Below are 13,083 nucleotides of genomic sequence, written 5' to 3'. Positions count from 1 at the left end.
GGGGGGGGGGAAATAATAATTTATAAAGTCAAAGATAGTTAATAAACACGCAAAATTAAATTTCACGCTGCAAATGTAACTTGGTATTAACTACCCTTTGTGCCATTTAGCAGGAGCCCAGTGACTACCTATTCTTGTCAGTGATTTCTCACCTACTGAAAGAATACATTTGCAAGTGACTTACCCTTTGAAACCCTCAGCACTGCTGAACAGGGGCTGATGGGCTGGCACCTGTCGTTAAAACGCTTTTATCTATTGAATAAGGCTTGACTGAATTAACCGTTTTAAAGAAGAGCTCTCTGTTTTCGCATACTGTAGTTAACCCATTAAAGGTACAATATTACCACTCATGACTCTCCCTACGGGTTTTTTTATCTTTCCTCCCTGTTTGGAAGAAACGGTCCTGCGCAAAACCGAACTGCTTCCCATAAATGCTGAGGGCTCTGCGTAACATCCTACATCAGCTTATTCAAACCTTCTTCAAATACTTCTTACCGAGTAATTCTTGGTCACATACTCCTCTTGTGCCTTGATGCAAAGCTAAGAAATTAGATCATGACCTTTCCTATCAGCAGCGTGGTAAACAGATACTGCGTCTGGGCTCACTGTCTGCAACTCTAGGGATGTAAATGAAAACAGATAAATACGTGTGTGTAAATATATTCAATGATATTTTATTAAATGATATTTTATGAGAAGGCCAACGGTTAAATAACATTATCAAGGTGGAAAATACAGTCGTGGATTTTATTTGCTTTTACTTCTTCCATGGAGTATTTCAAATACAGTATAATTTTACAGACAGGAGAAAGTGTTTAACTTGCTATGGCAAAGCAGGAGGAGCTGACAACCATAAAAAGGAAGTTGCATGTCATATGAAAAATGAGCTAGAACTGTCTGTAGTATTCACAGACAAATAGAAAAAGGGAAAGTAGCAAACAAAACATTACCTGGGAAAAAAAAAAACGTTCTCAAACCAAAAGCAGAACTTTTGAAGAGCTAGATCCTCAATTTGTAGCCATACCTAAGAAAAGGCAAAGCAAGTCAGTGGACTAATTGATCCTAGAAGCAAACTGAATCCTCGTTAGGGATTTTATGCTTGCAAAAGAGGGTGGAGGGAAATCAGGCAAGAATAATTAGTAGCAAAACCCCTTCTCCTCCCAGAAAAAACCCACATCAGGTCTGAGATGGAAATCATAAGAGAAACCCTGCTTCCACTTAAGTAAATAGGAACATGCCGATTTCTTTCACTAAGATTAGGATCTCAGCCTAGGTGGTGGACTCATTTCTGTAGGTACTGAAGATTTACTGCCCCTAACATAGGAAAAAAACCTAAAATGACTAGTTTGCTCCAAGTTAAACTGGTGGAATTCTTAACATTCAACAGAAAAACATCTGTTTGATGGAAGGAAACAGGCACTGCCATCAGAGGGACCAACCTGGGGTTTTGCCAGGTGCAGTATCTTAAACTATCAATGATGTCCTGATCTAAAGTTACTACTGTACAGGAAATTCAGGCTCCCGGCCTGTCCTGTGCTCAGGGCATCCAGACCCCAAGAGAAATGAGCAACAACGAAGTCAGCAGCCAGCAGAACATATCTATAATTTAAAAATAATATTTGCATTTTTATTTTGCCCCAGTGCAGCAGAATAGTAGTGGGAGCATGGGATGTACGCTTTTAGACTGGTGAAGTGGGGGGCTAAACTGTAGAGACCCAAAACCGCACACCATCAGTGATTCATATGAACTAATTCTTGTATACAAATTTTTTGATTTTTACTATTCCGTTATCTGGGAAATTCTGGGGAAATCCTGAGTCCTTTGGCATCAGTAGGAAAACTCATTAATTTCAAGAGGACAGAGTGAATATTTATACCAAAGACAGATTCCCACTGTTACCAGGGTCCATATTCAAGACTTATTTCCAGGATGATGAAAATTAGGCTGAATTTAGATACCTTTATCCCTGTGTGATATTTATTCAAACCAGATGCCTCAAATTCCTTACGAATGCTTTCAATAACTATTAATCAAGTATTCATATTGTACAGATTGTAATCGAGTGTTCAGATCTGCAGTCTGCTTCAGATATCAAGAAACAGTAATTTTTTCAACCTCCTTCGCCAAAAAGGGATCAAAGAAAAATATGGTAAAAAACACGTAGCTCTCATGAGCTATCACACAGAATCAGCCTGGAAAATTCCTACAGAAAAGAAAATATTAGTAGCAATATCTTATATGACTTGTGCTGGGTAGTACTCAGGAATCCCAGTGATGAATCAGGACCTCATGAGAATCCTAACGCAGACTGAGGAGGTCCTGTCCCAGAGGCACCACAGTTTAGAGATTACAGGGCTCTAAATATTAAACTACTTACTGGGGTGTGTTTTCTTTAGGGGCCAGTTAAGAAAATAGTACCTACAAGACAAATGATATGGTATGTGTTCTTTCCAGTGACATAGTACCTTACAGACCACAGCTTCTGCAGTGTGGGCTTTTCGTTGACCAAGTTGCGATGCTCGGGAGTCTTAAGCTGAGTAACTTAAATATACCCTGAAATGAATAAACGGGGCTGACACATACTTTATTCACACCCTGATGCATTGTTTGTGCAATCTTTAACTTTAGAAACGATTCGAACACTAAGTGTAGAGGCGCAGGGAAGAAGTATGCCAGGGACTGCAGGCCATGGGCAAACAACAGACCTGATGACTGTTCTTGGTTGAGAAGAATATGTAAACAAAATGGCCATGAAGACCTGAGCTTATGCGTGCTATGTATTTACCTAAGCATAACTGCTCTCTGGGACAACCAGATCCCAGTGTATGCAGGAAACAAAGTTGTCAAACAGGATGTTATCAGAAGGAAATAAAATAACTGAGTTTCTTAGCTATACTGATTGCTAGTTGCTATTAATTTTTCTGAATACACACAACCAAGGCCTTCAACGCCATACCTCAACAGAATGCTCTGACACAGTGACTGATTTACTTTCAGGCAAAAAAGGTAGTAAGTCTATTAGATGGCTATTAGTAAGTTTAATTGTAAAGCAAGCTGTTTACAGAAAGAACATGTTCACCCCAAAATATAATGAATAATAATAAATGATATCCACCAATTCTTTAAACTCAGATAACAGCCTAAAGAAACTGAGGATATTGAACAGTGACAAAAACCCAACACTGAAAAAGCTCCTTATTTCCTCTCAGGCCTTGGCCCTCTGTTTGGAAATGTGGAAAAACATATTTCTAAGATGAATATTTTTTGTTGCTGCAGCATGATTACATGATTCTAGTGGTACCACAAGCCCAAGAAGAGAAAGAAGCAGTGCTAACGTGCACTGGCTTTCATCACGTGCATGAAAGTAATTCTTGTAATATACTTTTGCGTGAAAAAATTAAGATACTTCAGATATGTCATTGGTTGGAGTGTCAATTGTTGGAGCCCAATTGTTACACCGAGGGACTTCTTACTCTAATTCTTTTGTTGCCTCATAGTTATTGTTTTTGTATTAAAAACAAAATAAGAAATATTAGTCTTCTGCTGAATTTTCTCAAGCTGACTCTTCACCCCATGGGTGATAATTTGGAAGGTTAACTTCTATTCAGCTGTTTTGGTTTTTTTGTTTTCTAATTTGCACAACTGAAACTCAGTCAGTCAATAAGCTGGTGCACCAGCCCTGACTCAGCTCTCAAGTATGTCAGTGTATCTTGGGTGTGACTCCACTGAGGTCAATCTGGTATAAAATTAAAACAAAAGTGAGCATGAAGGGTACTCTGAGTGCCCGATGCGATGCCCGATGCCAGGGTAACATAGCAGTGATCAAGCCCATTCTGGAGGGTCTCCTCTCTGATTTTCTGGCGGGGTGCATTACCCCTCATCCTGGCAGAAGTGTTTCCCACCTCCCTGAGATACAGAGCAAGGTGAAGAGCCACGCTCTCAAACCCAGAGGATGTCACCGGTAAAACATCATGTGCACGCACCTACGAGAAACTAGCAGATAAGCAACAAAGCCTGCTGAGTTTAAAAAAATTATCTGCAAAAGGTCAGGGACAGAGAAAACAGAAATCTGCCAAGTCCTGCCTGCCTGATGGCAGACACCCTCGATTTTTGGTTTCATCTTTAGGCAGCTGTAAAAAACAAGCTCCCTCCCTCCCCCTTCCTGGCGATGCAGGCGTTTGCTGTGCGTTCTGCTGGGACATTAAGAATCTTCCTCATTCACAGTGCCGCAGCGGGACGCCCGGGAGAAGCGGGATCCAATTAAGGTGGGGCCCAGCCTTACCCAGAACATCGGATTCATGGGAGAGGCAATGACACTATTGAGCTCTTGCAAAATAATTAAGGAAACTGTTCTTCATATGAGAGGCCACTCCTGGCTGTCAGAAAAGAAAAAAAAAAAGTTCATTTAACAGCACAAGAAAGTGAAGGTTATTTTAGTCTAGGCATGCCAGTGTAAAAATGTAAGCATTTTAACTTAGACCCGCTTTGAAAGGCATAAAAACTAAATAGGATCACAACTTTTCATCAAATTGTTGCTTAAATTGTTCCTGTTCTCTGGTCTGCAGTTGCTCAGGCCCCTGAAAATTTGGCACCAGAAACAGCTCTCAAGAATATAGCTTTCCACTTATAGAAAGGCTATATATGTTCCCCACAGAGAGTCGAACCTAAAGCTGAGAGCATGCTCTATATTGTCATTAGGTTGTCATCAGTGCTTGCACTGGGAACTGAAATGGGAAGAGTATGCCAATTATATTTTTTTTTACTTTTTTATTTAATAAAACCCTGTGAACCATGTGCTTAAAGTTAAGCACATGTTTAAAATGCTTAAGGAAATAGGAATGACTTAATGTATGTCTTTGGAGGGACAGAGTTGATAAGACAGATTACAGTTTTACCACAGAGCTGACACAAAAATGGATTGAAAACCTCTTTTGAACTAAAACCAGCTATAATACGATCTTTGTCTACACCAAAGCCTTCTGGCTTCATAACCAGCAAACTGGATTTTTATTATATAAATTTCCCCAAAAAATGTTAACTGTGCCCTCATACCATTTTTGTTAGCTCTTCTGAAAACAAATCATAAAAGTCTTATTTTTATGGTTCTGACATCCTTGGTACAGACCAAGTGGTGAATTTAAACTGCTCCAGTTATATTAATATAACTTCATTGATGACTCCGCATTTTGGAAAACAGGCAGTCAGCTAAGTACAGTTGTGTAACAGTAATCCAGTAAACTAGAAAAATTGACCATGTAGGCAAGCCCACATGACTTTTAGTCCTGGCATATAATCACTTAGTGCTGGCAAACAGGGTTTCTGGGGGAAAGGACTTGTCTTTCTCTTTTAGCATTTTACAGTATCTAGCTCAAAAGCTCCTGACCCGTGACTGCATGGATTAATATTAACAATTTCATTATTAATAACTTTATTAATTGGGAAGCTACAGCTAGTCCCAGCGCATTCTCTCCATTGCAACCTACCAGTAGCCCTGCAGAGCTTCGTGCTGGCACGCTCCTGAGAGACAGCCACAGTATGTGTGAACGGGAAAAAACACAAAACGAGGGGGCAACAGGGTAGCCTAAAAAAGCACTATAAGGAGGACCCACCTATTCAGGCCAAACCTGCCTGTCTCCCCTACTTGTCCTGCCAAAGCAATAGCGGAATGAGAACTTAAAGCACGTGGTGGACTTGCCTGGTGCGATGTCCAAGCTCAGCAGGGCGTTTTGGGGGTCTTCAAAAGACAGCAGGCACAAGCCCAGCTGCACGTACAGCTATTCCCTAGCCTCAATATGCCAAACTGACCCCACATAAGTAAAGAGTAAGATTAAAGCAGTTTGGGAGTGACCACACGTGCCATTATATGGCCAGAGGAGAGCAAGTAACAGCCTCAGGCAAGAAGTAAGGAGCCTCATCCACCAGCTCAGCTGCAGCCAGAGCGGCACATTTGTCCACAATCTGAGTTTCTTTCCTTTTCTGCGACCCCTCTCTCTCACCTACCAACACCAAAAAAAAGTCAGTATTAAAATTAGAGGTCGTTAGGCAACTTAGTTAAATTTATATCCATAATCAGCACTCTACTGCTTCCTTAAGGCAACAGCTTTCCTATCGGAGGGCTGTTGGTTTACATCTATCATTCTCTTTTCCAGCCTGTACAATGGTAAACACCTGTTCATTTAGCAGCTGATGGAAGACATAATAGCTGTGTAACTGTAAATAGTCAGCAGCTGTAAACGTTGATGCAAATCATACCTAAATGATTGAAAGAGCTGACAGAGCCTATTATGCATCCTGCAAGCAACACCGCTCCACTCTCGTGGCATTTCATTTTTCCTGAGCAGTGACAAGCCTGGTTTTGCTCAAGTTAGGGGATGGAAGTACATTCTTCATTAGATCTAAGAATCTGTAACACCTTACTCCTGTGGTTAAAGTTTTAAAGTGATCTTTTGATAAGAATTACTGTGCTCTGGCTCCTGTCCCAGCTCTACTGAGGGCAGAAGCTGAAAGATATATTTGAAGTTGTAATGCTAGAAAATTAGTTGCGGGTGGAGGAGAATGGCAAAACTGCCTGTTCTAACTGAAAATGACGCTAGTTTTGAAAATATCTATAGTAACACCCATTTTGGGTTAGCAAACCCATTTTTAAAAGCAGATCAATGCAGGCAAACCACCTCTCCCAGCAGTTTTTTGGCTCAATACTTACTATGCCAAAGCAGGGAACAGCTTTGACTGAAACACATACACACACACATCCCCCCCTTGCAGGCTGCTTTTCACAGCTAGTAGGAAGCAGTATGGTTTAACAGATAAATCACTGGAGCGGAGTTCAGGAGTCTTTATCTGTATCAGTGCTACTAACTCAAGTTGTGTCCCGCTCCTCAGGAAAGGGCCCTCGGGGTGCTCATGATGTGGGGGACAGGGGCAGCACTCACTGGGCACGCTGTGCTCTCCTGGCTGCCTGACATTTATCCTATCTATCTGCCTTGCCTCCTGAAAGCAATACTGGCAGGTTTTTTTGTACAGAGCAATGTTTTGCTGCTGAGGGTCAAACATGTTTTTCAAGCAGTTCTTCAGCTGTGGCCGTGGTGTTTGTCCTTCCACACCGGAGCCACTGGAGCTCACCTCTTATCAAACTCTTCTGCAACGAGGGGAAAAGCTGATGCAGCATCACCAAAACACACTGGGGAGTTCAGACGCAGGGAACAGTGGAGGTGTGTTGAGCATACTGCTGCAGTTGCTGCTCCCGGTGAAGCCAACCAGGCCCTGGTCTGCCACTGGGAATGGTGGTACCACCTCTCCCTGTCCTTCCTTGCTCGTGCTTGCACGGATGCCAGACCAGGGAACTGATCTGGCTGAGGACGAACACAGACACTGGCAGGATTTATGCCAGATTAAAGCTACTGTAAAACCACAGCCTGAAGGCTTATGTTTACATTAAAAAAGCCACCCAAAAATGTCATAACCTAATTCAGCATGACTATATTGACAAATGTTTCTTCTGAAGACCTGCCCGGTATCTTGTGAACACCTTACAGAAATTAACTAAATTCATCTAAATTCAGAGATACGGGTTGAATATGTTTCTGCATCATTCATTGCCCAGATAAAATATTTATGAGCAGGGATTTTATTACTGCATTATCTGTTTTTATAAAGTCTAATTTAAAGAAACATGTAAAATAGGAAATTACATTTTTAAGCACACTTCTTTAGCAATGACTTAAAATCTTGAGAAATTTACCTTTTAACCAATGATACAATATTATCTGTGACAACACAGAAACCTGTAAAACATAATTACTTGCAAAACTTTGCTTGTAAATATTTTTACACTAAATATTGTTTTTTTAAATACTGATTAATTAATTTAATGTAATAAAATAACGTCTCATATTATAAATAACTGCATTGCCTAACATCTTTAAGCTGCATGTATTCTTTCTTTTCTGGGTCCCTCTTCCTCCTACTCCAGTAGTGTCAAATTGCATTGAAGTCAATTAAGAACTGCTCATTTATTATACACACCTTGTTAAAGCAAGAAGGATAATTGAATGCCAAGACTCCCTTTCCTTCATGTCCATGATTTAAAGTAACACGATAGGTAATAAGGATTTTTGAGATTAGATGGCTTATAAATAGATGTATAGGATTTTTTTTTTAAAAGGCCCCATTGTAAGAAGGCCCATTTCTTTGATTTTAACTATTGAAGTGTGCATTAACCTGTGGGGCTGATGTTGCAGGGACAGGGGGATTAAGCCCTTTTTTTGAATTTCTGTAAGTGAAAGGTTTTATTGGAGGAGGAGAACGAGGAGGGTGGCAAAGGCAAAAAGACAGCTGGAGAATGAATGATGAGCAGAGTCTTTTGTGCCACCATTTGGTTTTAACACTAGGATTGCTGTGAAATGGTGGCTGTTGCTAATGCAGTGGCAGCACAAAAATATCCCAGCTGTGATCCCTTCTGGTTAAGCAAGGTGATGTAAAAAGGAGAGAGAAAAAGAATCCCGAAAACATCTTTCTGACAATTCTTGCTTTTGACAATTACGAACACAGAATGAAAAATAAACTTCTGCCTCTTATGCATGCATGGTTAGGTCCACCTGTACTGTGTCAACATTACCAAAAGGACTAAGGATGACCTATTAAAAAGTGCACTCTGTTGCAACACCCAAACCTGGATTCCATCTAACAACTTTGAGTTATTAAATAAAAACATTTAAGAGATCCTGGAGAGGTACCTCAGACCCAGACGGATAGCCAGACTCATGGAAACAAGTTTAGTTTTACTGGCCTGAAAGCAAATGGAAGGCCCCAGTAGCCTTATCCACTACACTATGCAGTGATAGAGAGCTGCATCTGGGCAGCGATGGTTTGTCTATGGGCATGCATAAGGAAGTCTCCCTTTTATGAAAATCTCCTATTTCATAAGTGTCTTTTGCCAGAAAAGGAGAAGGATTTTAAACATAAAATATAGGCACTTCCTCGCCCCCAGTGCCTGTTTTCATACTGCTTTCTTTTAGACCACTTTCCTGTACATGCAATAGCCCCCCCCCCCCCCCCCCCAGGAATGTACATACAGATCAGATAAAGTAAGGTTCAGACTACTGAAATTTGCACCCATAAATTACAGCTCAGACAAGAAAGCCTTGCCCAAGCCACGTTGAAAAACATCTACTTAAACGTTCCTTCCTTCTAAGCAAGAGCAGTCCAGTTCATTCAAGGTGACTCATTTAAATACATATTTAAGACCAAATGTCATTCCACTATTATTTATTAGCTGAACACAAAGTCCCCAAACAGAATTAGAAAGCCACAATCTCAAACTAGAGGAGTTTGCAATGCACTCACTACAGATTTATTTTGCTGTTTCTGAGAGAGAAATTTACTCCAGAGGCTTTAAAATATTAATTCTCAGGTGAAATTAAAAAAAAAAATCAAACAACCCTCTTGAAGAACAGTTACCGGTTCCACATACCAGCTGTCTGGTAAAGTTAAATATGTTGGATGTTTTCTCAACCAATACGAAGCAATTAGGCTCGATTGTGGTTTAATGATTCTCCAAATGCCTTTTTTTGTTCTGTTCCTTTGTCCTGAGGGTTCTTCCTATGACATCGGACCCAACCGAGGGCGGATGATAAAGTGCACATTTTTGATTGGGAGGTTTGAATAAGAATTCATTCCTAACAGCTTTTTCCCCTCCAGGAAATAATGGTATGAAGTAAATAAATAAACAAGCAAACAATTAAGAAACTGCCTCTGTCCTATTTCCTTGAAGAAAGCAGAGCTGGCTTCCCCCCCACCACCCCGCGTTTTATTTTTACTTTGCTGCTTTTCTCGTGGGCCTCTTTCCCCAGACAGCCCCTCCTGGGCAGCGGGGCAGTTTAGTGTATTAAAGGTTTCAAATGCTGATGTTTAAATGTTTTCAACGAATATGTTAATTACAATGGACAAGCCTTTAGCACTCTGCTGAAACAGCAGCCTGAACATTGTGTATTTAGCAGATCCTATAAGGTGATGACAGCTCACAAGGAGTTGATAAACGCCATTCCTCAGGAAGATAAATGTAAAACAAACCTCAAACCTCTGGCAATTTATTCACAAATCCAATTATTTTACAATAACATTTTAAATTTAAGGGATTGTGAATCTTAAAAAGCAACAATAGAACTTGGGCTTGGCTTTTATTTATAAGCATTGAGAAAAACCTGGTATAAAATGCAAAAGTCAAAACAAAAGAAGGTTAGGAGGAGGACATTAATATTCTCTACTTGTATGGGTCCCAGCTCCCTGCTGTGATGACGTCACATGCTCGTCGTAATAACTGACTCCGAGCAAGGCCAGAACCACAGAGCAAGTCCCTAGCTTTTTCAAAGTAATAATACCTTTAAAAGATTTGAAGGAGCAGGTGAATTTCAGAGCTTATCTAGCTAGAGGGCTACAGCATAACTACCGTGAGCATACTCACACTAATGTGGACTCAGCTTCATCGGGACGCCTTAGCCCAGATGCCCCACAGCTGGCTGTAGGATTTGGGCAGCCATGAAGCTTACAGGTGTCGGACCACGTTCGTCAGACCCTGACAAACACAGGAACCACGAGAGGATCAACTGAGCATTTTTTGAAGTAGAAAACTTCACTTAATGATCCCATGCTACTGCAGAAGCAGCAGTTGCCCAAGGGTGCGAATATTGTCTCACTTTCCAGGTCACTAGGGAGCTGGTGACAATATGGATCGGATCTTTCTTGCATGGATCTGCACATCACAGGGTCCCCCCCCAAATCTCTGGTCCTCAGGAACATTCGGTAGAATTGGGGCAATACCTGGAGGATTTAGTTGTATAAACCATTTTGGCAGCTTGCTACAGGACCATAATTCTGCTTAAAGATGTTTCAGGGACTTTATGCCCTTCTTACAGATAGATTCTCATATAATATTATGGTTTATTTATTTTTAAAAAAAGAGATGACTTATATTTTACTAGCAGACTAAAATATGCCTCGGTGGTTTTAACTTTCTGTGGAAACCTCAGACTTTGGTCATGAGAATGCTAGATGCAATTCTCTCTTAACTTTAGAAAATGACATATGTGGGAGCCATGAAATGGAAGCTGCTGACATGCACACCACAAAAAAAAAAAAAAAAAAAGGGAAAAAAAAAGGACTGTAACCCCTGCTGCTTTCTTTTTGAACATAACTGCATGTAAACACAGCGAGACAAAAGCTCAGCGCAGGCATTGGAAGATATTTGGTCCGTTGTGCTGTGTAATAGTATTGGCACATACAGATCTGCTTTTTCTTTTTTTTTTTCCTCCAGTGTTCATACACTATAGTGCTTGTAGTTTTTTGCATACCTGAATCATATTTTTTTTTTTCCTCCAGTGTTCATACACTAAAGTGCTTGTAGTTTACTGCATACCTGAATCACATAAGTTAAATATTTGCTGTGCACATACAATGTGGGTCAGTGCAGGATCAAAAAATTAAGGGCCTCAATTCAGAGCTCTGCTTTGTGAATCCTGAAGTTCAGTTAAGTGATTTTTTTTTGGCACTAGTTCTAAAAGAGTAATCCTTTGGGTTGTGTATTTTCAGGAATACCTCCCATAGCAAAAAAGCCCGCTCCATAAACAAAATGTGCTGCTTCTTAAGAATGCTCTTCTCAATTATAAGAAGGATAATTGTGTTTTGGGATAAGCAAGGAAACACTTCTGTGCCAGGATATCAGAAACTGAAACCGTGAATAAATAAGACATGTAACAGAGACCCAAGATACATATAAGTGTGCCTCAAGTCATGACAACACATTACTCTGTTACAGTTTTGATGAAATCGAAGAAATTGCACCACTGATAAATCTGTCCCACTGGAAGGACACATAACCTGCTTCATAAATGCTTCAACTGGTACTGAAACACTGGGATGTTCCACTTGTATATACATGACACCATCACATAATTGCACGAAACATTCTCAAATTCGTCCTGGGCTATTTTTCTAATACTAAAAAAAAAAAAAAAAATCAACGGAGCTACACCTGTCTGTCAGAGCCTGCTGGGAAAGGACGTGTAGGTGTATGAAGCTGTAAGGCAGTCTGTGCTTTGAACAGGTAGTGCTTGCTGCTATCCCAGATGGGCAGCTCAGAGCACATAAAAGAAAACCTGCCGCAATCCAGGGATGAGGTCCCTGCATACTCTTGCTTCTGCAGTACCATCCCAACCGCCAGCTATACCTCAGTTAAAATACGCTTTTTATTGATTCCCCAAATTGACAATTATATATAACAGTGTTTATATGCTTATATAAGTATAGAAGTGCTCATGCAACTGCCACGTGAGGCTCCTACAGTGAAAATTTTATCTTGATTAATTTAATTTAATTATTATATCTGTTGACCAAGCAGAACCACATCTAAGGCAGAAATTTCTCATTCTGATTTCAAGAAGGAGCATGTGACGAGAGAATCACTCGCTCCACATATTTTAAAATTCTTTCATACCAATCGCTCTACTTGATCGGCTCTAGTGGAGGTTTGAAATGCGTGCCGTGCTCATGGATTTGATTCATACACATTTTGGACACACATTGTGTGAAACCATTTAGAGAGATTCAACACTTTTTTTTTTTTATTAATCAGCATCTTAATGACTCATTTGGAGTGCTTACACACAAACTCACACAAAAAACCCTCAAGCAATGACTTACAGTAAAAATGTTTAGAGTATGTGTCAATGACTGCAGAATGGCTAGCATTATAATTTGTTAAAAGCTATTTGGCGTTTGGGCAAGATTTCTGACTAAGAAATACTTCCTGTTATCTAAAATATTTTGGGGTATTTTCATTGGGAAAATTTGAAACATATTGTCATCTACTGCATCTGCCTACAGAAGGGAAATTTCATCATTCCCACTGATGTTACAATTTGTTCAGCTGCATGCATGAAAGGTAGGACTCTTTGTTTAGCCAAAACTCTACTGAATTTCAGCATTTTTATTCTGTGTCAGCTGCTCTGACCACAGCCAGCAGAGGCCAGTTCCTCAAAAGGTCCTATGCAGAGTTTGTTAATAAAGCAGTTCTATCAGGGAAGATA

This window comes from Aptenodytes forsteri, unplaced genomic scaffold (genome assembly GCF_000699145.1).
Source record: "Aptenodytes forsteri isolate BGI_AS27 unplaced genomic scaffold, ASM69914v1 Scaffold159, whole genome shotgun sequence".
In the NCBI taxonomy this organism is placed as follows: Eukaryota; Metazoa; Chordata; class Aves; order Sphenisciformes; family Spheniscidae; genus Aptenodytes; species Aptenodytes forsteri.
The sequence above is the reverse complement of the archived record's forward strand: the minus strand, read 5'-3'. Positions refer to the sequence as shown.